Source organism: Oncorhynchus keta, chromosome 34, assembly GCF_023373465.1.
Source record: "Oncorhynchus keta strain PuntledgeMale-10-30-2019 chromosome 34, Oket_V2, whole genome shotgun sequence".
Taxonomy (NCBI): domain Eukaryota; kingdom Metazoa; phylum Chordata; class Actinopteri; order Salmoniformes; family Salmonidae; genus Oncorhynchus; species Oncorhynchus keta.
Genome location: NC_068454.1, coordinates 35699197 through 35722403, shown reverse-complemented (window position 1 = coordinate 35722403; position 23207 = coordinate 35699197). Strand labels below are relative to the sequence as shown.

The following is a 23207-nucleotide window of genomic DNA, read 5'->3' as shown; positions in this document are numbered from 1 at the left end:
TCTGGGGTTTCTGGGGAGTCTGGGGTTCATATGTTGGCGCTCAGCAAAACATACCAACTCCCTTTCTCACCACTCCTCCTTCACATCCCTGCCCATCTCTCTCTTCCACATTTTTCCACTCTGCCTGCCACTCATTCTCTCCTCCCTCCCTCCCTCCCTCCCTCCCTCCCTCCCTCCCTCCCTCCCTCCCTCCCTCCCTCCCTCCCTCCCTCCCTCCCTCCCTCCCTCCCTCCCTCCCTCCCTCCCTCCCACTAATGTATCCTCAATTCCCCCTTTCCGCTTTCTCTTTATCTCCCTCTTACTGCCCCAACTCCCTCTCTCCACTCCTGCTCTACTGGCTTCCTTCCCACTTTCACACCTTCTTCACTCATCTGCCAATCCCTCTCTTTAAGGTCACTCTCTCTTCTGGCTTTATCTGTCCTTTACGGACTGTCCTCCTCACCTCTCCTCTGTCATTACCCATTTATCCACCACACCCCCTATCTCTCCCCTGTCCTCTTCCTATCTTTCTTTATTGGACAGAAACACAGAGTTTGTCTCTAAGACACAATGCTTGTGTGATTCTACCGGACACAATAATCAGTTTCGATAATTTCTTTTCTCTCCCTGCAGGGTATTCCTTCTTCTCATCCCTGTCCCTGTACCACAGCCAAACAGAGTGGGATTAGGTGATGCTGAGTGAAAACAACTGGCTTGTGTAAGATTCCGTCATGAGAGATGATGCTGCTCTCGGTCAATGGGTTTGAAGCCCGGCCATCGCCCAAATGAAAATCCTGGTGCTGCGAGGAAATTCCATCAATCATGATCAGGACTGAACCTCAAATGTTTCTATTTTCCTCTGAAAGACATATAGTTGGACGCCAGTTCGCACACATCTGTCGAAGTACCAGCAACATGGGCTATCCATGTTTAATCTGTAACTCCTTGTAAAAAAATATCCAGACTTTTTGTTGAACAAGTCAACCTGCCATGTTTTCACTGGAGTGAAAAACAGATGGGCACCAGGTTTAAGGAGGATGCCTTTCCTTGCAATATGAATTATGCATATTTCATAATAAGGCTTTATGAACCGTGTAACATTGCTGCAAGACAAAAAAAGCTAATGTTTTTTTATTGCAGCTTGCTTGTGGACATTATAGGCATACCATCCCATTTCAAAGACAAGGCCAACCTGATGGGTTCAATACTCCATATCATATCAGATCAAACCACAACTCCCTGAAATCAAAGAATTTGAACAAAACCAATTCCACGAAAATCATTTTTCATGATATATATGGGACTGTGCTTACCAACCAACGGCTCATATTTCTGGGGCTTCACAGTTATGTGGACCTGCTTCAGGGAAACAACTGCTACGATACGCAATTAAAATGAACAAGGACATCCAGTAATACATATAGAGAAGGTATTCCTAAGATTGCCAAACAGATATGGCTTTCATAACTTTCACAACTGTCCCATTTTAATGGCAACTAAATGTTTACATAGAAGCGAGCAGTTGTAATGATTATAGTCGTGAATACTCTATCTCTCTCTCTCTGTGAAAGGGTTCTTCTTTAGACAACATGAGCGACAACCAGTCCAACCATGCATTCAACCAGTCCAACCATGCATTCAACCAGTCCAATCATGCATTCAACCAGTCCAACCATGCATTCAACCAGTCCAACCATGCATTCAACCAGTCCAACCATGCATTCAACCAGTCCAACCATGCATTCAACCAGTCCAACCATGCATTCAACCAGTCCAACCATGCATTCAACCAGTCCAACCATGCATTCAACCAGTCCAACCATGCATTCAACCAGTCCAACCATGCATTCAACCAGTCCAACCATGCATTCAACCAGTCCAACCATGCATTCAACCAGTCCAACCATGCATTCAACCAGTCCAACCATGCATTCCTCTGAGAGATGATTAAAGAAACAAATCGGTCCTAAAAAACAAAGACGTTTCCAAACAGGACAAATAATAACACATTATATACAATATTTTGCAAAGGGTTAAATATGTGTAAAAACTATAGTATGCAGATTTGTTTATGTGAGAATGAGAATGGTATGATACGTGTGGATGTGTGTGACTGACCGTGTGTAGTAAATCACTTTTAGGCTCCTGGATTACGATTCCCTGGCTTCTCCCAACCTGGGAACACTTTCAGAAGAAAGAGTACTATAAACAGCCCAAATGATACCATTTGTTTTGTTTTAAAAATACTTTAAGGGTTTCTTAACATGATCAGTGTTCTGGCTGCGGAGTGGCATTTCATCCACAGTGGAAAAGCCTGATAAGAAAAGCTTTCCACTGTAGTGAAATGTTGGAAGAGCTTCTAACAACAGGAAAATCAAAAGCTACTCCACCTGTGGATTTTGGGAGGTATCGTATAATCCAAGTCAAATATGTGACAAATAAAATGTTAAAGTCTTTTTTATTACGTAGAACATAAACTTTTGTAGACAAATGTCTCAGATCATTAAAAAAAAAAAAAACCTGTCTAAGACCTTCTATGCTGTCTCTACAACTCTTTCAAGTTGCCAATCATTGTTCACAATAGTATTTGAGGAGTCTCACATACTCTAGCAGTCTGTATCTGTGGGTACACGTCAACAAACATTCTAGGGTCTTGTCCGTACTATACAGAGTGCACCCCTCTTAAATCTGTGATCACCCTTCATTTAAGCAACGGACGACCAACGAGGTTGATTGACCGGGGATGTTGTGAAATGGGAGTGACAAGACGCCACTGGTCTGTACCTGAAACACTGTGTGACATTCCCAAGAGAGCTACAAAGCCTGTTAAGACAACCACTTCCAGTCAGGGGATTACAAAAAGCGACTTTTGGCACGGCCTCAGTTATAAAAGGAAGGCTGAGATCCCACTGCTTATGTTGTTAATGGCACATACAACGCCCGGGGCGAGAAACGGCAGGGAGTCTGTAACTTTGTTATTACTGCACAGCATTTCAAGGGAGCGAAAGAGCGAGAGACAGTGTGTGCCAAGCTCGTCTACTGGCATTCAGCTTGTCTGTTTGTTTTGGCTGTGCCGGGCCTGTGCCCCCTTTGCCAATGTGAGTGAAGTGCCACATCAGCAAGTTGAAAAGCTCCCAGAAAGTTGGTAGACCACTGAAACTTGACTCATTGTTCACAGACTCATTTATCTCAACATCCACCCCCTTCCCCCACTAGGGGGCTCCACTTGGTAACATATACACATGCTAGCAAAATTGACCCATCTCATTATCTTTCCTTATTTTTCCTAAAAACATGCCCAATCTACATGACACACACACACACACACACACACACACACACACACACACACACACACACACACACACACACACACACACACACACACACACACACACACACACACACAGCTCAGTCCACCTGAGCCCACCCAATCTATGTGAGTTTAAAGAGTAAATCCCCACAGCTGAATGGAGCTTTTGTTTCCCCCTGGTGTCTGAGTGGCATGCATCATCAGTTGATGAGCAGGTTCTGACCTGCAAAACAGCTTCAGAGCGAGAGAGAGATGGGGAGAGAGAGGGAGAGAGTAGAGAGAGCGAGAAAGAGTGATGTCTGTTGTAGTAATGTACAGTGTGTTCATGTACTGTACAGTCTGAGTGAATGAGCATAGGAGTTACCATAGGACAAGAGCACGTGCCGGTTTACTACACTGACGGTTTCCTTTTGGGGGAAGCATATTAAACCTTGTTTATTTTTTTTTAGGTGGTTTTTCCAGCATTAGGCTTGCAGTGTTCTTCTGTAATCATTAGATTTACTGATGTCTTTGGAATTGTTCTATACTCTCTTAGTTGAATCAATAGATAACAAAACCAGTTTAATGGTACAAAAAAAAACTACAAAGTGCATGGGACTGTCTGGGCCATACAGTTAAATTATGTTAATTATTTGTGGCTGCAGGACTGATAGCCAGGGATGCTCCTCAACCAGAGGATGTCTGTACATCCCCTTCCCACTGACCCTCCTGACCCAACTGTGTCTGGTTCACTGGGGAGCTAGCCTTGCCCGATTGGGTCTGCTGGGTCGTGGGACCCCCTCAGCCCTCTCCGTCTCAGCCTCAGGAACTCCACTGACCTCCCCAGTCTGGCAGCCAAGTGGTGGGCCAGGACTCAGGAGCAGCACAGGAGAGCAGTAACTGTACAGTACTGCACAATGCACCGCCACACATAACAGTGCAATAAACGCTAGCAGTTAACAATGGAAAAAAGAAGAAGAAAGAACACAATGCACTGGGAAAGAAAACCAGACTCAAAACACACAGGGGCCATTTACTCACGCAAACAGCGAGGAGGGCAAAAAAAAAAATATGGGATGTGTTGGATCGTCCAGAGTCTGGCTTGGATTGGCCTGCCTTTGGAGAGATTGCTTGTCTATGTGTGAGAGAGGCGGCAGGGCTACACAGTAGGTAGAGGCAGTGTGTTTGTCATTAGGTCTGATATTTAGTCTGTTTTCATTTGTTTGGTCGTTTGATGCACAGCTTGTTCAGAGACTTGAGCCTGAGCAGCGTTCATTATGTGTGTGTACTTGTTAATGTCTGTTTCTAGATGGACATGACTTTATGTGAGCATGTTAGCATTCACTTATGTGTGTGTTGTACTGTATGTGTTTATGTTTGTGTGCTGTGTGCGCACTTTCCAAGAGGCAGGCAGGGGGGGGGTGTGCTCAGGGGGCCCCTCTCTCCGCTAACAGCGTTGCGTGACTAGAGTGGACGGATGGGCTGGGGAGAGGCCACATCCTGGGATTTTCCTGCGGCAGCTGCTCAGATAAGGGAAACGCTCTTGTCGGTATTGCTTACAAAAGCCCTAGGGGCCCATGCGGGAGGAGGGAGGATGTGTGTGTGTGTGTGTGTGTGTGTGTGTGTGTGTGTGTGTGTGTGTGTGTGTGTGTGTGTGTGTGTGTGTGTGTGTGTGTGTGTGTCTGTGTGTCTGTGTGTCTGTGTGTGTGTGTAGGCTGCCAGATCAGTCCTGCAGCTTTCAATGAGAAAACCTGTCTTTTGGCACAGACCCAAGGTTTAACACAATCAAAACCCGACACTGCCAGATAGTCGGCTGGACTGTTTTTGCAAGCGTCATTTTGTGTGGTCTCACACGAACACTGCAAAGACGTCTGGCAGTCATCCAGATCCTCACAACCCCTACAATGTTTTCTCTGTGCTTTTTATTTTTCAGTTCAGCAAAGTCATGACAAATACATGTAAAAGACACGCTGTTATCACTCTTGTCCTTCACACAGTCAGCTACCTATGCAAATACCTTCCCATAATACCTGCATTGTCTTTTAGGAAAACAGATTAGCATTGAAATAAAAGACACATTTGCATCAATGTGCTAATAAAAGCCACAGCTTTTTCAAAGGGCCCTGAATGGACCTACATACAACCAATGGGCCACCACCCATATGAAAGCCCACATAATTTGTTGATTCTTCTAAAAGTCGAGTGTAGTGAAAAGCCTATTTAGAGTCCATGTCATCACAGCATGTGTTGACCTAGCATCCACCTTCATCCACGGCCCCTGCCATTGGCTGAGTCCTGTTATCATACTCTATCATGTATAAATCCAGGTGATTCACGTTAAATAACAGTAAGTGCATACATGATTAAGTTAATGGTTTGGCAGCAGCTAATGGTTTGGCACACAACCCTACTGTAGAATAGAAAACAAATCAATCTCCCTTACTGCCCTCCAAGTGTTACTAAACTTGCAGCAGATGTTTGATAACGATATCTGATATCTTCATCCACCCAATGCTGTTTAGCTAGACTGAAGAGGAGGACATTTTGACCCTTTTAAACCGTGGCTGATTGTCCATGAAAGTGTTTTTCAGTATGCCTGGCTATGAAACCCAACACCGCTCTGACAGGGCATTAACCACCAGCCCACTGTGGCCTCCTCTGTCTGTTACAACCACCATTATAGGATTCTATAACAGTGAACATGAGCTTCACTCCAGGCAAGATTTTCTTGTCATTCAGTGTAAGGGGAACTGGTATAGCCCTTCAAGAATGTGATATCTTCAACAGATTATAATTAGCTGAAATTTAAATTTAAAAAAAGAGGGGGAGTTAATGCAGCTGGTTCGGCTATTTAGGAGAGATCTGTCTACAGTATATTATGTACAGTACATGGAAGATGTGACTTGATGGCCCACTATAACTTATCATGTGCAATGTTGTGCTTAGTAGTGCCTGAAGAATACACTGCATGCATACTTAAATCTGGACACTGACTTGCCTAGTTAAGAAAAGGTTAAATAAAAAAATGTAATACAAAATCTGGACACTGAGACAAGACAGTAGATTTATGAAAGAAAGACTGTGCTAGCCAGAAAGAGAGGCTGAGTACGAGCTCTAAAAAAGTGAAAGGCTGAAAGGAATGCAGTTGACGGGACTGGGACTGACAGAGAGTTTATAAAAGGCAGATTGCGCAAGAAAGAGAATTAACGAGTATAAATGAAAGTGCACGATGTTGTCGTAGAGAGAGAGGGGCTGCGAGAAGCACAGTGCCAGAAAGAGAGGGGGAGAAATGAAAGCATGCCAGCTATGCATAGGGGAATATTATCTTGATTTGAAAACATTTAGTTCCAGCAGATCCAGTACACAGATCTCTGTTCTCACGCAGATGTGCAGGAAGTGGCAAGCAGGGACATCATGCACCCCAAAAATCTGAGCGGGAACAACATACAGCTGGTAGGTGGTCCGGAGGGGGGGCTTTGAGAATTTTGCATCTTTTGAACACCTGAAACGGCCTTTTCCTGCAATCTAGAGCCATAATCATTATGCTTAATTCTATCTAAATAAATATGTTGTCACGCCCTGGTCGAAGTATTTTGTGTTTATCTTTATGTATTGGGTCAGGCCAGGGTGTGGCATGGGGTTTTTGTATTGTGGTGTGTTTTGTCTTGGGGTTTTGGTATGTATATTTTGGGATTTGTAGCTAGTGGGGTGTTCTAGCAAAGTCTATGGCTGTCTGGAGTGGTTCTCAATCAGAGGCAGGTGTTTATCGTTGTCTCTGATTGGGAACCATATTGAGGCAGCCATATTCTTTAAGTTTGTCGTGGGTGATTGTCCTTAGTGTCCTGATGTCCTTGTTCTGTGTTAGTTGACACAAGTATAGGCTGTTTTTGGTTTTTGTTACCTTTATTGTTTTTGTATTGATTTGTGTTTCTGTGTTTTTTTCATTAAACATGGATCGCAATCTACACACTGCATTTTGGTCCGACTCTCCTTCACCACACCTAGAATACCCTTACATATGTATATTTTTCAGTATATCTATATATACTGTACCTCTTGAGTTGTCTGTATCCTCCTGATTGGTGGTTTTGTTTTTTAAAAGAAACAAAATATGCTTCTCTGCATTCTGCTAAATTCTGATTAAAGATTGAAAGGAATGCAAGTCTTAATTCAGTACATTTAGTTATTGCTGGCTTTTATAAAGTCTACCAACCTTGCCAGCAGGCATGCCAGCTAAAATAGTTACACAAGCTAGCTACTTTAACTTGATTGATAGCCTGAAAAGGCTTCTTGTTAGCTAGTTATGAGGTTGGGATATTGGGAACCTATCTGGGCTAAAGACAACTTCATACTATTGCTAAGTTTCCAGTAGTATTACAGAGAAAAAACTAAATCCATTTCTATTTTCAGATTTTTTGTTTTAACAGGACAAATCTGAGTGGGCACATGCCGCTATGGGCATGAAGCCTGTGGGGGTGGGGATAATGACGCAGCGAGAGCCAATGGGGTGAGCTAGCTGCCCTATAGGGCCAACCCTCTGTCACTCACTTGATTAATGTTCCTGTTACTTCCATGACTGGAGGGAAAGGCAACATCGTCTGCCTTTTCCTGTCATAGTACAGTGCCACAAGCTGTTCTCTCCCTTACCGTCGGTATCGGACGATGACCAACAGGCTCAGAGACAGTTTCTATCTGCAAGCCATCAGACTGCTGAACATGTGAACTCTACTGACCACCTGCTCTGATTCTCTGCACCTTAGCACATCACAACTGCGGCTACCAGACTTATTATACTGCTCAATTTATACATTTGCACCCCATCCCCCCTTCCCCAAAACACATGTACCCCTGTATATATTTGACTATTTGTGCCTTTCGGTATTATACTTATGATATGTTTATACTATTCTACTTCCATTTACTTTTTGTTGTAGTTTCCTTCTTGACAATGCAACAACAACAAGTAAGCATTTCTTTAGACGATGTATACCATGCGTATCCCATACATACGACTAATACAACTTGAAACTTGAAGTGTAGTTGAGGTACTTGATATTGGTCAATTTCTTTTTGCTATAAGGCTAAAGTTAGAATTGGTGGTCAAGTTAGAATTGGCCATCGTCTGAAGAATCGTTGTCAGTTCATTTTCATAACCCACGAATGCAAGGCCAGGCTTGACTCCAACACCATCATTACGTTTGCAGACGACACAACAGTGGTAGGCCTGATCACCGACAACGATGAGACAGCCTATACGGAGGAGGTCAGAGATCTGGCAGGGTGGTGCCAGAATAACAACCTATCCCTTGTAGACCGGGAGCATAGACTGTTCTCTCTACTACCGCATGGCAAGTGGTACCGGAGTGCCAAGTCTAGGACAAAGAGGCTTCTCAACAGTTTTTACCCTCAAGCCATAAGACTCCGAAACAGGTAATCAAATGGCTACCCAGACTATTTGCATTGTGTGCCCCCTCCCAACCCCTCTTTTTACACTACACTCTGTTTATCATATATGCATAGTCACGTTAACTATACATTCATGTACAAAAAACCTCAATTGGGCCGACCAACCAGTGCTCCCGCACATTGGCTAACCAGGCTATCTGCATTGTGTCCCACCACCCACCAACCCCACTTTACGCTACTGCTACTCTCTGTTCATCATATATGCATAGTCACTTTAACCATATCTACATGTACATACTACCTCAATCAGCCTGACTAACCAGTGTCTGTATGTAGCCTCACTACTGTATACAGCCTGTCTTTTTACTGTTGTTTTATTTCTTTACTTACCTATTTTTCACCTAATACCTTTTTTGCACTATTGGTTAGAGCCTGTAAGTAAGCAATTCACTGTAAACTTTGATTTGATTTATGTTACAAGTACTACTTTATGGAGAACTGCATTTGTTTTTTACCTTTATTTAACGAGGCAAGACAGTTAACAACAAATTATTATTTACAATGACAGCCTAGGAACAGTGGGTTAACTGCCTTGCTCAGGTGCAGAGCGACAGATTTTTACCTTGTCCGCTCGGGGATTCGATCTTGCAACCTTGCGGTTACTAGTCTAACCACTAGGCTACCCTCCGCCTCATGAAAGTCAACTAAGCCAACCTGGATGAGGGGTTCATCCAAGTAAATAAACAGTGTTAAGGCACCATTCATAACTCAGTATGAGAGACGCAATGAACAATTTGAGTTCTTCTCCGTGTCTGTTAAAAAATGATGCTTGATGGGGGCACAATCTAGGATAGGAATCTTCCTCCTTGGCAAAAGTGAATATGATCTGGCAACCCAAACTAACTCTGTTGCATGGTGTGCTCTAGATATCACACTGCCATACTGATCCTTATGACCTTGTATGCAGTCATAAGGAGAAAGAGCTCATTGTGCCGAGGCGTACGGGAATAGTTTGAAGACAAAAAAAACATGTTGAAATTGTCCCATATCTCCCGTCTAAATTTAGCCTCTCAAATCAGATCGTGTTTGGTTGAGATGGTAGTGAGTAACAGCGGGAGGGGATTAGGCTATGTCTGATAGAGTGTGAGTGGTAATGGTGGTTGATATTCCTTCTGTGACCTGCCCTTTCAGAGAAGAGAACAGGGTCAAAGAGAGGCGTGTTAGGTTGTTGCGTGAACTCCATGGCACACCGACAGCCATATCAGACAAAATAGAACTACTCTCCCAAAACAGGCCGCTTCTTCTTGTTGTTTATGTCATGCTTGTTTGCCATTAGACATGTTTGGTTTTCTTCTGAATTCTTTGCTGTTCTAGAGGAAGGATGATGTCGTCCTTCATGGCTTGTATTTTGTTGTCGATATTTCACAATTCTTCAATGCTTCGAGAGAGATATGAATCACAGAAAGACTAATATATCCTCCATTTTTTATCATTGCCTGAGAATTCTCTATAAAGTCTCTGAAATGGTTCATAGTCCGTTGATTATAGTTTTAAATAAACAGAGTGGTCCTCTGTGGGAGTTGTTAAATGTCAGCGTATAAACCAGGGTAGCAGGCCAGCCTGAAGGAAGCCAACAACAACACAAAGGCAGACAATGAGAGGGTGAAAGAGCACAACAGCAGTGGATCTAATAAACATTGGAACACCACCTGCCTACTTCAGGTCAACCTTCCAACATAAGATGAGCAATCATAATCTATGCCCTTATATAACATAAGTTACCCAGGCTATATTTTAATCAAATATGATTATTTTTGTCCGCTCCAAAAAGGTTGGCATTTAGGACTATTATTTCTGCATGTGTCCTGAGCAGAATGGTGTGCAGGTTCAAACGCCTAAAGTTCTTATGATAGAAAATGGGAGTATCGTGTCGGCAGTGGGACCCAGATCATAACCCTTAAACCAAATTTGGTTAGTAGAAATGAAAACATCATTAAAACGACTTCCCAATGGTCGTTTGTATTCTCACGCTATACTGAAAGGCGAGCCATAGAGTGAGAGCCAACAGGCAATTGTTCAATGAAAATAAAACCTGTCACTTCATTAAAATGGTCTTTCCTGGATATGTTGATATTGGGTTGACAGGTGAATTACACTGGGGTTTAAAGAGAGTTTTACCCAAAACAGCTTGTCCTTCAAGAAAATAGACTGATGATCAGTTAATCATGATTCAATAACAAACAACACGACTTCTCCAATACAAATGCTCTTGCCTCTCCCAAGTAGAAGGCTTTTAGAAGTTTTTACCCCATTCTCAAATGATTGTGTTTTTGACAAGTGTTCTTATTGTTGCGATACACTTTGACCTTGTTTGGGTTGGTCGGTTTGTGTCAATGTGGGTGCTTTGTGGACATTCCTAAGACATAGAAATGAACAGTGAGCGATTTGACATCAACAAAGCAGCTATAATGGCAAACAGACATACTGAGGATTTTTTCAATTAACTTGAAAAGACGCTCCATTATTTGCTTTTTTACAATGACACACAATGTGCCGCCAGGAGAATGTCCTACAAGTGTTCCAAAATATCTAACGTTACCTAATAAAGTCTCGGTACAAAGCCAAGACACACAAACAATATGCCGTTTTCAAATCAGTTCGGGCCATTTCAGCCATTTGAAAAGGAATTTGAAAAGGAAAAACAAAGACACACACATCAAGCTTTCATAAATGGCCCTTTTAAATGTAACTAGCATCCGTCAAATATATTTTGTTCTGCCATTTCTCTCCCAAACCGTTTACAGGATCTTTATCAGGTCATAAACCTGCCCCCACTTGAGCTCTACCAGTGTTTGTTTTGACTGGGGGGAGCAGTACAGAGTAGACCGAGCTGGCTGATACTATCTGTATTGTTGCCCAGGCAAAGACCCTCTGAAACTTTGCAGTGGACATGTTTTTGTGCTTCTATATCTGTTGTGATTCTATTCACCAATGGCATGAGGATCAACACATTTGGTCAATCTGAGAATTAAGAAAAATGCTCCAGCGAAAATAAAAAAATAAACATATTTTTGTGTATTATATAATTGTGTGCAATGTTTTCACTACGATGGAAAAGGCTGGATCCTTTCCCTAGTGTTCTACACTACCGGTCAATAGTTTTAGAACACCTACTCATTCAAGGGTTTTTCTTTATTTTTACTATTTTCTACATTGTAGAAAAATAGTGAATACATCAAAACTATTAAAGAACACATACGGAATCATGTACTAAACAAAAAAGTGTTAAACAAATCAAAATATATTTTGTATTTGAGATTCTTCAAATAGCCACCTTTTGCCTTGATGACCGCTTTGCACACTCTTGGCATTCTCTCAACCAGCTTCACCTGGAACACATTTTTCCAACAGTCTTGACGGAGTATACCACATATACTGAGCACTTGTTGGCTGCTTTTCCTTCACTCTGCGGTCCGACTCATCCCAAACCATCTCAATTGGGTTGAGGTCGGGGGATTGTGGATGCCAGGTCATCTGATGCAGCACTCCATCACTCTCCTTCTTTGTGAAATAGCCATTACACAGCCTGTAGGTGTGTTGGGTCATTGTCCTCTTGAAAAACAAATGATACAGTAGTCCCACCAAGCCCAAACCAAATGGGATTGCTTATTGCTGCAGAATGCTGTGGTAGCCATGCTGGTCATGTCACATGTGACTAGGGTGGGCATTCTATGTTTTGGATTTCTGTGTTGTTTGGCCGGGTGTGGTTCTCAATCAGAGGCAGCTGTCTATCGTTGTCTCTGATTGAGAACCATACTTAGGTAGCCTTTTCCCACCTGTGTGGTGTGGGTAGTTGCTTTCTGTTTTTGTGTCTGCGCCAGACAGAACTGTTTTCTGTTGTTCTCTTTATTGTTTGTCTATTCAGTGTTCAGTTCAACGAATAAAAGATGAACCCCCACCACGCTGCACCTTGGTCCTCACCTTCTTCCACTAACGGCCGTTACAGGTTAAGTGTGCCTTGAATTCTAAATAAATCACAGACAGTGTCACGAGCAAAGCACCCCCACACCATAACACCTCCTCCTCCATGCTTTACGGTGGGAAATACACATGCAGATATCATCCATTCACCCACACCGCATCTCACAAAGACACGGCGGTTGGAACCAAAAATCTCCAATTTGGACTCCAGACAAAAGGACAGATTTCCACCGGTCTACTGTCCATTGCTTGTGTTTTTTGGCCCAAGCAAGTCTTTTCTTCTTATTGGTGTCCTTTAGTAGTGGTTTCTTTGCAGAAATTTGACCATGAAAGCCTGATTCACACAAACTCCTCTGAACAATTGATGTTGAGATGTGTCTGTTACTTGAACTCTGTGAAGCATTTATATGGGCTGCAATTTCTGAGGCTGGTAAACTCTAATGAACTTATCCTCTGCAGCAGAGGTAACTCTGGTTCTTCCATTCCTGTGGCGGTCCTCATAAGAGCCAGTTTCATCATAGCGCTTGATGGTTTTCGCGACTGCACTTGAAGAAACTTTCAACGTTTTTGAAATGTTCCGGATTGACTGACCTTCATGTCTTAAAGTAATGGTGGACTGTCATTTCTCTTTGCTTATTTGACCTGTTCTTGCCATAATATGGACTTGGTCTTTAACCAAATTTGGTTATCTTCTGCATACCACACCTACCTTGTCACAACACAACTGATTGGCTTAAACACATTAAGAAGGAAATACATTTCACAAATGAACTTTTAAGAAGGAAAACCTGTTATTTGAAATGCATTTCAGGATGATACCTCATGAAGCTGGTTGAGAGTATGGCAAGAGTGTGCCAAGCTGTCATCAAGGCAAAGGGTAACTAGTTGAAGAATCTCAAATCTCAAATATATTTAGATTTGTTTCACACTTTTTTGTTTATTACATGATTCCATATGTGTTATTTCATAGTGTTGATGTCTTCACTATTGTTATACAATGTAGAAAATAGTATAAATAAAGGAAAACCTTTGAATAAATAGATATTCTAAAACTTTTGACCGGTAGTGTAGGTCCATACTATACTATTCTGTGAGATTTTCAACTTCACTACACAACAGTCTCTGGGAATTCAACCCGGCCGACGGAAACAGAGACAATGAACGACATCACAATGAATATCAAAGCTCTTTGAATACTTTACAGTGTGGACCATGAGACAATGCAATGTGTGATGATGCAATCTGCTATTGCCAAGTGTACAAATGACCCACTTTCCGGCGTCCATTGTTCAATCATATCAAATAAAGAATGAAAAACGACAACAATGCAGCTGAGGCCCTTTAATCACCGATTCAAAGTCGCTAAGTCCAGTTTTTAAAAGACCATGCCACGCGAGGCTAGAGTTGGCATGGACACTGTGCTCTTTAAACTTGTTGACCTGTTGGGGCTGAGACAAGTGTGCAAGGTTTCAGGTGCTGCATTTCCATAACATGTGGATGACAAAGGAGTAGGGTCATAGGGTGAGGGGTTACATTGGCGTGTCTTGTATGCCCATAAAAATGCCACTAATAGCAGTATGCAAATTATGCTGCATTGGGCAGGTGCCACTATGTCTCTGTTCCTCCAGCACATGATAATAATGGGAAAGTAGCCTCACAGTAATTGTTAGGCTTCAAATGAAGATTTTTGATTTCGTCTAGTCTATGTAATTTTGACTAAAATATCATCAAGTCTTAGTCAAATTGTTGTAATTTGAATAATGATTTAGTCTAGTTATATTCAAAATGACAAAAACAGTGAGAAATTTTAGTCAACCAAATGCCCTTTCAAAGTCTCCCAGAACCTGCCATTGATGCTGCCGCCAGCATGCTTCACTGTAGGGATGGTGCCAGGTTTCCTCCAGACGTGACGCTTAGCCTTCAGGCCAAAGAGTTCAATATTGGTTTCTTCAGACCAGAGAATCTTGTTTCTCATGGTCTGATAGTCCATTATGTGCCTTTTGGCAAATTCCAAGCGAGCTGTCATATACCTTTTTACTGAGGAGTGGCTTCCGTCTGGCCACCCTACCATAAAGGCCTGATTGGTGGAGTGCCGCAGAGATGGTTGTCCTTCTGGAAGGTCCACAGAGGAACTCTGGAGCCCTTCTCCCCCGATTGCTCAGTTTGGCCGAGCCAGCAGCCAGCTCTATGAAGAGTCTTGGTGGTTCCAAACTTCTTCAATTTACGTCAATGCGGCAGAATTGTTTTGGTACCCTTCCCCAGATCTGTGCTTCAACACAATCCTGTAATTTTTTTATTTTAATACATTTGCAAAAATGTCTAAAAACCTGTTTTTGCCTAGTCATTGTGGGGTATTGTGTGAAGATTAAAACACTTTTTTTTTTAAATAAGGCTGTAACGTAACAAAAGGTGGAACAAGTCAAGGGGTCTGAATACTTTGCAAATGCTCTGTAAATCACTGACTTCCATGTGCACAAACATACATAGCCTTGTCTTATCAACATATTTTTCTGCATAACATCCAATTATCTTCCCAACAACAGAAATATGACAAACATTAGGAACACCTGCTTTTTCCATGACATAGACTGACTGACCTGGTGAATCCAGGTGAAAGCTATGATCCCTTAGCAAAGTCACCTGTTAAATCCACTTCAATCAGTGTAGATGAAGGCGAAGAAACAGGTTAAATTGAGGCATGGATTGTGTATAGTATGTATGCCATTCAGAGGCTGAATTGGCAAGACAAAATATTTAAGTGCCTTTGAACATGGTATGGTAGTAGGTGCCAAACCCAACAGTTTGCGTGTGTCGAGAACTGCAAAGCTGCTGGCTTTTTCACGCTAAACAGTTTCCCGTGTGTATCAAGAACGGTCCACCACCCAACCAACTTGATACAACTGCGGAAATCATTGAGGTCAACATGGACCAGCATCCCTGTGGAACGCTTGTAGAGTCCATGCCCCGAAGAATTGAGGCTGTTCTGAGGGCAAAAGGGGGTGCAATTCAACATTAGGAAGGTGTTCCTAAACGTCAATACAGAGACGAAGCGGAGTTGCAATTCACGAGACGTATGTGGCAGGGTCTACAGACAATCACGTAATACAAAGGGAAAACCAGCCACGTTGTGGACACCAACGTCTTGCTTCCGGACAAGCTAAACACCTTCGCCTGCTTTGAGGATAAATGTGAGGACAGACGCTGGGAGACGAGAAGCAAGTACAGGGAGTGAATATTTAATCAATAACAGACATGAAACAAATCACGGACAGTGTCTGAACAAGGGAAACACAACAACATTAATGCTGACACGGGGATCAAACTGAGGAATAGACAGATAAAGAAGGGGCAATCAATAAAGTGATGGAGTCCAGGTGAGTCCAATGAAGTGCTGATGTGCGTAACGATGGTGTCAGGTGTGCGTAATGGTGGGCAGCCAGGCGTCCTCGAGCAACCAGAGAGGGGGAGCGGTAGCAGGCATGACAATAACAAAGTGCCACCGACGCGGCCCGCCACCAAGGGCTGTGGGCCCACCTTCTCCGTGGTCGACGTGAGTAAGACATTTAATCGTATTTACCCTCGCGACGGCATCCCTAGCCTTGTTCTCAGAGCATGCACATACCAGCTGTTTACGGAGATATTCAATCTCTCCCTATCCCAGTCTGCTGTCCCCACTTGCTTCAAGATGTCCAACATTATTCCTGTACCCAAGAAAGCAAAGGTAACTGAAATAAATTACCATTAAATGAGTAGCACTCACTTCTGTCGGCTAGTTAAAGATCATATCACCTTACCTGACACCCTATACCGACTTACATTTTCTTACCGCCCCAATAGATCCACAGACGATGCAATCGCCATCGCACTGCACACCGTCCTCTTGCATCTGGACAAGAAGAATACCTATGTGAGAATGATGTTCATTGACTACAGCTCAGCATTCAAATCAAATCAACTGGGTCCTGGACTTCCTGACGGGCCACCCCCAGGTGGTGAAGGTAGGAAACAACACCTCCACTTCACTGATCCTCAACACAGGGGCCCCACAAGGGTTCGCCTTCAACTCAATCATCACTTTTGCAGACGACACAACAGCAGCCTGATTACCAACAATGACGACACAGGAAAGAGGTGAGGGCCCTGGGAGAGTGGTGCCAGGAAAATAACCTCTCACTCAACGTCAACAAAACAAAGTATCTGATCGTGGACTTCAGGAAATAACAGAGGGAGCACGCCCCAATCCACATCGACGGGATCGCAGTAGAGAATGTTAAAATCTTCAAGATCCTCGGTATACACATCACCAACGATCTGAAATGGTCCACCCACACAGACTGTGCGCTTTCTTCACCACACTGTCACCACCACTAAAACCCTCACAAACTTTAACACATACACAATTGAGAGCATCCTGTCGGGCTGTATCACCGCCTGGTACAGCAACTGCACCGCCAGCAACCGCAGGGCTCACCAGAGGGTGGTGCGGTCTGCCAAACGCATCATTGGGGGAAAACTACCTGTCCTCCTGGACACCTACAGCACCTGATGTCACAGGAAGGCTAAAAAGATCATCAAGGACATCAACCGCCTGGAGATAGGAGCTGTTTCTCTGTCTCTTTGTCCCAGCTTTGATGCACCTGTACTGACCTCGCCTTCTGGATGGTAGTGGGGTGAACAGGCAGTGGCTCGGGTGGTTGTTGTCCTTATTCTACTGTATTTTAGTCAATGCCACTCCGACATTGCTCAATCAAATTTACTTTTAGATTCAGGTGTATTGTTGTGAGCTGTTAGATACCTCTGCACTGTTGGAGCAAGGAACACAAGCATTTAACTACACCTGCAATAACTTCAGATAAATACGTCAAATCAATACAATTTGATTTGACATGAGTTAGATAATGCACATTACATACAAAACAGACACACACAAACAGAGAGAGAGAGAGAGAGAGCAGCACAATCACATGATGTGCATCCTGCAAAGTAGTATGGGTCGTACCTCGGTCACTCGCATCATTTCCATTGTTATCAACACTCCACAGACGCCACAGTGGACATAGTCGATTCACTAAACCGCAAGTCCAAATCGAGTCCCAAGTCCCCTGTGCTCGAGTCCTGGTCCAAGTGCTGAAGTCTGAGTCGCTGGGTCCACTTTGACTTCAAATAAAGCTATTTACACAGTCAGATATAGTGTAATGGCAAGAGGAATTTAGTCAATAAATTGTTTGCTATCCCTTTTCATTTCTTTCTGTGCCACCAAATGTTTGCATATAGGCTAATGGTAATGATACCAGGGCCATGTTCAGTTGCGAAACGTTCTTGAACGTTGCGGATAGAAATTCAGAGGCATTTTTGTTCTACATAGCATATTTCTATCTGAACGTTCCAATAGGTTGCATCCTGTTGAACGCACCTCAAGTTGTTAGCAATAGTTAGCTAATGAGGTAACATGACTGAACAAGGTGTAGCCTAAACAAATGCTTTATGGTCCGGTCCGCAAGTAGCCTGGTTTTAGAACGGCCTGCAATATGCTTTATGAATGTAAAATGTGGCCTAGAAAATGCATGATAGAAAGAAAATAACTTAACGCTGGTATTATAGGTCATATCTTTTGAACAGTAAGGGCTAGAATCAAGCAATCTTCTCTGAGAAAAAAAGGGAGACTTGGCAACATTGGCTACAGAACATGGCTATGAAATGTAGTGCGGAAAGTGGGAGGGTTGAGCCAGACTACAAATTCAAAGACAGACAACTTTATACACTCAACAGATAGAAAAACATAGCTAGACTGTGATATTAAAATTAAACTCAATGCTGCTATTGTATTTAATTTTGTAAAGCAGCTTGTGTTTCTTGACCAGGCAAAGGGTATCTAAAGCAAAGGGAAGCATAGGAGTCCCCTGCGCAATCTGAATAATTGGAGGCAGAGCGGAGACTGTCTGGCCACACTCATCGCTTGCTCCCCTGCAGCTCACGAGCTGATGTAGGCTGTGTGTGTCTGGTGTGGCATGTCCTTCCTACTGCTGAACAGAACTGCGCTGAGCTGTTGTGCTGCTAATATTAATTGTGCTTATCACTGAAAAGCTCTCAATCTCTCTAAAAACTCTTGTCCAGTACACTTAGTTGTCAGATTTAGATAATTTTGTCTCTTCTTCTTTTAGTCAACTGAAATAAAAAAAGTTTATTGCAAGTTTATTACTCTTGCGTCGGTGGCAATAGTTTTTTTCAGGGTCTTTTGAATCAGTTATATTCTCATCAATTGCCACTGAAAAATGTTTGACAAATATTTGAGTCACTATGTTTGTTGACAAAATGAACACTGACACACACAATTTACACATACTGTCACACCCTGATCTGTTTCACCTGTCTTTGTGCTTGTCTCCACCCCTCTCCAGGTGTCGCCCATCTTCCCCATTATCCCCAGGGCATTTATACCTGTGTTCTCTGTTTGTCTGTTGCCAGTTCGTCTAGCGTGCTTTCCCATCTTCCTATTTCTTAAGTTCTGTTTCCTAGTTTTCTCAGTTCTGAATATTCTGCCAGGCCTGACTCTGAGCTTGCCTGCTATCCTGTACCTGCCTGACTCTGACCTGATCACGAACCCCTGTCTGTCCTCAACCTGCCCTTTGGCTGCCTCGTGTTCACAATAAATCATCTGAGAACTGTACTATCCACCTTCTGTGTCTGCATTTGGGTCATATCCTGAGCCGTGATACATACAGATAACTGCCGAAATAAAGAAACACTTGCGTAATGAGGGATACAAAGTATATTGAAAGCAGGTGCTTCGACACAAGTGTGGCTCCTGAGTTAATTAAGCAATTTACATCCGATCATGTTTAGGGTCATGTAAAAAAATACCCAGTTGCCCATTATTTTAAATACCATGGCTACTGAAGAAGAGATCTCTGCGACTTTGATAGAGGTGTCACAAAGGAACATAGCGGGCCTCTTGAGCTTTATGGAAGAATGTAGATTTCCCTCTAAATAGACATTCCCAAAATAAATTATTTTTCATGAGATGGCCATTAACAATAACTAGGAATGCTGCATAGTTCTTGAAAGGGACGGAATTTTTTGTTAAAATTAGTTAACGTGTACTCATTTTGATGACATAAGCTCGAGTACATAGTACAAATATAATGAAAACATATTCAACAACTGTGGGTGAATAGGGCTTGAAATGACTGCAATGCTTTCTAAATATAGTAACAATCAAATTATAAATGAATTACTATAAGATTTCACTTTTCTTATAACTATAGAATAAATATGATCATATTTAGTGAAAGTACAAATTTGGCCCCATTTCATATAACTGACGACAGAGCATTTTCTGCCAAGCCTCCTCTGAGCAACGCAGAGACACCATTCTAATGTCTGCAGACTCGTTATAACTTCAGTTTTATGCAAAAGGTCATTTCGTCCCTCTGTGACCAAGGGAAAGTGGTCATGTTTCAATTCTACAAAATGATGTAGAGAGTATCACAGTGAGATGAAACCACGATTGCTGGATTTGCTCTGTCGCTCAGAGGTAGAGAAAATGTATTATTTTTTCTGGATAGGCCAGAAAACCAGTCAAAGTCCCCTAAATATGGTTAGGGTGTGTGTGTGTGTCTCAGTCATCAGATCTCAGCGCAGTCTGGCGCGGTGCATGAGACAGCGTTTTCCACCATCATACACTTTTATTTTATTTTTACATTTCTTGTGGAAGAATGGTGTCGCATCCCTGCAATAGAGTTCTAGACACTTGTAAAATCTATGCCAAGGCGCATGGAAGCGGTTCTGGCAGGTTGTGGTAGCCCAACGCCCTATTAAGACAATTTATGTTGGTGTTTCCTTTATTTTGGCAGTTACCTGTCTATTAGGACCGTATCTATTCAACTTCCTGTAAGCCAAGTGAAAGCCCAGACTCACTGAAAGTTCAACAGTATGATGTTTGTTCCCCCACTCCCACTTTGGGACAGGGATGTTTTTCCTGTTGAAAAGGGACTCCCAGGAGGGAGGATAGAGGAGGAGGTGTGTGCCGGGGCCGGGGGAAAGGGTAACTTTCTGAACCTTGACCTCTGACTCTGAGTGCAGAGAGGAGAGAAGAGGGGAAGGGAGCTGTCTCATTATTTTAATTCTTCTGCCACTCATTCTTTTCCAAATTGTTAAAAAATAGAGCCACTTAGGCATTGAGCATCAAAGAAGTGTAGACACTCAACAAACCAACTGTGTATGAAGCATATATAGCTATCATCCATTGTGTATTAAAAATACCTCCTACAAGTATTTAAAAAAAAGTCAGGGCAGCTTTTATACTCACTACCATCTGTCTGCGTGATTTAGAGGTGCCAACAAAATGCCAGAGGAACAACACAACTGAGAGAGAGAGAGATTACACAGATCCACAAAGTATTTGAAAACAAATCCAATTTTGATAAACTCCCATATCTACTGGGTGAAATACCACAGTGTGCCATCACAGCAGCAATATTTGTGACCTGTCGACACAAGAAAAGGGCAACCACTGAAGAACAAACACCATGGTAAAATACAACCCATATTTATGTTTATTTATTTTCCCCTTTTGTACTTTTAACTATTTGCACATTGCTACAACACTGTATATAGATATAATATGACATTTCAAATGTCTTTATTATTTTTGCATTTCTGTGTGTATAATGTTTACTGTTTATTTTTATTGTTTATTTCACTTTTGTTAATTATCTACTTCACTTGCTTTAGCAATGTTAACATATGTTTGCCATGCCAATAAATATCTTAAATTGAGAGAGAGAGAGAGAGGGAGAGAGGGAGAGAGAGAGAGAGAGAGAGAGAGAGAGAGAGAGAGAGAGAGAGAGAGAGAGAGAGAGAGAGAGAGAGAGAGAATTGCCTCCCTCACAGACACCTTTATCATTCTCCTCTTTATCCACTTTAACAGCGCAGACCAGAGTCATCCTTCAGGCCTTCATGGCTCACCTGTGTAATTAAACATGAATGGAACACAGTTTATGAATCACCGGGTCACACGCTTACCCCACGCAAAGGTGACATAAGAACTTCTCTATGACAGGGAATATAAATCATATCTCGTGTGGGAGAGAAAGGGGTGAGAGGGTGCAATGACATATGAGGAGGAGTCAACTCTCTTTAGGAACGTCATCACCTCTGGTTTGAGATGAGCAGAGCTGTGATTCGTCTTTCAACACTTTCAAACCGATCCATTCTTTAAATCAGCGAGTCTTGCACTGTACACAGACCAGGGACTTTCCAGAGCTAAATAGAGTGTGAGAAGAGAGGGATACACTTTAAATAACTAGTTCTAACAGTTCATAAATCTATGGGATGTGAGCTTGTCAATGCCTAGCCCACTACAGGACCTCATGTTGGCGCCTATGGCGGTAGAGGTTGAGGGCTGAGTTATTGATGATTCACTGAGAATGTGAATAAAGAAGTCATTGGTTTTCTAAAGCTGAAACTGCCCATCGACGCTCACCAATGGCCAGGGTTATGGTTCTGGCCAGGGTTGAGAGTGTAAGAAGACATGGAGACTGAGAGGATATGGTGGCTGTGCCAGAGGCGCCAAAGTAACTGACTCAGCAATTCCTCTGCCAACGCTCCGGTTTTGATGTCTGTTAACCCTCAATGGCTGCCATGTTGAGGTTGTTGGAGTTGGTTTTTGAATGATTAGGCATCTTATGAGTCACTGGACATTGCTCTGCATGATATAGAAGCAAACATTTGGTATGTGACTGTCCCGATCCCAGTCAATCATTGTTAGGTAATATGGGCCAGTGGCCAACGCTTATGTAAATTCCACCTCTGCTGTGCTCAACACTCAATTTATCGATATGATTAAGTGGCAGCCTGTGATGTTTTAAGTAGTATCCATTACATTTTTTTATTGTGTAATATGTTGTGTGATTTGGGGATGTGATTCCTCTGGGGGGGGGGGTGTAACGTAACGACTGTTGAGGATGTGCTCTTTCCCTTCTATCAGATTCCTAGCATGCCATGCACTCTTAAGTAGCTTTCTCTCGCCAATGTGCCCGAGAGCAGTGAAACATACCTGTCTGTTTCAGGACTCTTTCCTTCCGATTATCATCACCACAACAACACAAGGTAAAAAGAGTTAAAGATTTGATGATCTGAAATTCCAAGAAAGAGAGTTGGAGAGATGGACCACGATGACATGGTTCCTTTTCCGAGATACAGTACTGGCTCAAGACAGATGCTGATTGGCGTATTGAGCTATAACTTATGTCGTTTCTTTTTATTTTCGTCTCAGGAATTACGTTAGCCATTGCCTGTTTATGTAAGTATTTTTATAGCCATGTTCCCTATTATAGCCATGACGTAACAGAGAGATTCACTGATGTATGGTATTGAAACTATACAGCATGATAACAAAAACATCCCGTTATGTTGTCTACCAAGTGCATTATTGGCGGCACGTTTGTTGTGTCTGCGTCAAAAGTAAAAATGGCCCCAAAGGCTTCAAATATTTAGGTGACCCAGGTTAGACAAACAGAGTGACAGGGGCAGGCCTGGGCACATTTCT

At 42.6% G+C, this 23207-nt stretch overlaps 1 protein-coding gene across 1 annotated transcript in view; it reads right to left on the bottom strand.

Moving 5' to 3' along the window:
* Positions 1-23207, bottom strand: part of LOC118367009 (aryl hydrocarbon receptor-like) — a 49756-nt gene that overhangs the window by 15558 nt on the left and 10991 nt on the right. The window lies entirely within an intron of this gene.